Below are 2,352 nucleotides of genomic sequence, written 5' to 3' on the forward strand. Positions count from 1 at the left end.
TATTTAAGGAATTTAGTTAGGTATTATAGGAGATTAACCAAGAAATATGGCATCTTTCTCTAAGGGCACCCTACAATAGTAAAAACAATGAGGCAAATGAAAAACATGACATATTATAAGTTACACAGAATATCTCAGCAGACTAGAGATATTTCTGATCCACCTAAGAAAGAAACAATGTGGCTCTCTGCTCCTCCCCATTCGACAGACAGCCGTATCTTCTGGTTCAGTGCCAGCTGTGTCCCCGAGACACGATGGTGAAGGTCGGAGTGAACAAATTTGGCCATATTGTGTGCCTGGTCACCAGGGCTGATTTTAACTCTGGCAAAGTGGATATTGTCGCCATCAATGACCCCTTCATTGATCTCACCTACATGGTGTACATGTTCCAGTATGATTCTACCCACGGTAAATTCCACAGCATGGTCAAGGCTGAGAACAGGAAACTTGTCATCAACTGGAAGTCCATCTCCATCTTCCAGGAATGGGATCCCGTCAACATCAAATGGGGTGATGCTGGTGCTGAGTATGTTGTGGAGTCCACTGGGATCTTCACCACATCCCAGTGAAGAAGGAGAAGGCTGGGACTCACTTTCAAGGCGGGACCAAAAGGGTCATCATCTCTGCTCCTTCTGCTGATGCCCCCATGTTTGTGATGGGCGTGAACAATGAGAAGTATGACAACTCCCTCAAGATGGTCAGCAATGCCTCCTGCACCACCAACTGCTTGGCTCCTCTAGCCAAAGTCATCCATGATCACTTTGGCATCGTGGAGGGCCTCATGACCACCGTCCATGCCATCACTGCCACCCAGAAGACCGTGGACGGCCCCTCTGATGAGCTGTGGCATGACAGCCAAGGGACTGCTCAGAACATCATCCCTGCTTCCACTGGCATGACCAAGGCTGTGGGCAAGTTCATCCCTGACCTGAACGGGAAGCTCACTGGCATGACCTTCTGTGTCCCCACCCTCAACGTGTCAGTTGTGGATCTGACGTGCCGCCTGGAGAAAGCTGCCAAATATGATGACATCAAGAAGGTAGTGAAGCAGGCATCAGAGAGCCCCCTCAAGGACATCCTGGGCTACACTGAGGACCAGGTTGTCTCCTGTGACTTCAACAGTGACACCCACTCTTCCACCTTCGATGCCAGGGCTGGCATTGCCCTCAATGACCACTTCATCAAGCTCATTTCCTGGTATGGCAATGAATTCAGCTATAGCAATCAGGTGGTGGACCTCATGGTCCACATGGAGTCCAAGGAGTAAGAGCCTCCTGGACCACCAGCCGCAGCAAGAATAAGAGGAAGAGAGAGGTCCTCAGCTGCTGGGGAGTCCCTGCCCCAACTTAATCCCCAACACACTGAGAATCTCCTGACTTCCAATTTACATCCCAGACCCTGAGGGAGGGGAGGGGCTTGGGGAGTCCTGCCTTGTCATGTACCATCAATAGAGTATACTGTACCCAGCCAAAAAAAAAAAGAAACAATGTAAATTGAAAGTCTGCAAATTAATGTGAGTTAGTTATTAAATCAGGACCATATTTATAATATAAAATATATATTATATGTTATAAAATAAACTAAAATGTTTATACAAGATATTTCTAATTGCATATAACTAAGGATTATTGAGCTCCTATTTTACATATATAAGAAGTTGATGCATTTTAAACTAGTTCATCCTATCCTGTTTACAGGATGATAATTATAAGAACAAATGATCACATTTATAACTAAAAATTATCATCCTCAATGCAAATATTAAAGAGGCCCAAGATAATCGCTGTTCATATTGTAAATAACATCTACCCAAATTTGAATTTTCCTCCTCTGTAACTAATACTGGTAGTAATAATAATAATAATAAACAAACACAACAGCTTTTGTTTTTATACTGATTTAGTGAGGAAATAATATCCCAATATAGTAAGGTATTATTTCCTTTTCATAAATGAGGAAACTAAGGCTCATTAAAAAGGTTAAGTAATTGCCTGGTCACACAGTAATTAATAAATGATAGATCCAAGACTATATTTCATGTCTTTTGAATATTAATTCCATGACCTCCCTATTCTATCACAATACCTTATACTAGGTCATCCTTGCCTGTTGACCATTAATGTATATGTCTATTATTAAACATAATAATAGCTAATATTTAATCAGTACTGCCTATGTTCCAGGCATTCTTCTAAACACTTTTCAATTAGAGATGTATAATTCTTATGAGAAGCATATGTGAAAGGTATTGTTATCATCAAATCACAGGAAAAGAAAATGAGGTTAAGAGAGGGATTAAGTCACTTGCCTCATGTGACAGCCAAGAAGGTATGGTTTTTGAACTCAGAGACT

General features: G+C 41.9%; 1 pseudogene; it reads left to right on the forward strand.

Moving 5' to 3' along the window:
* The first annotated feature begins 293 nt into the window (after positions 1-293).
* On the forward strand, positions 294-1,282 carry LOC112910233 (glyceraldehyde-3-phosphate dehydrogenase-like; annotated as a pseudogene).
* The last annotated feature ends 1,070 nt before the right edge of the window (positions 1,283-2,352 follow it).

Source organism: Vulpes vulpes, chromosome X (assembly GCF_048418805.1).
Source record: "Vulpes vulpes isolate BD-2025 chromosome X, VulVul3, whole genome shotgun sequence".
Lineage (NCBI taxonomy): Eukaryota > Metazoa > Chordata > Mammalia > Carnivora > Canidae > Vulpes > Vulpes vulpes.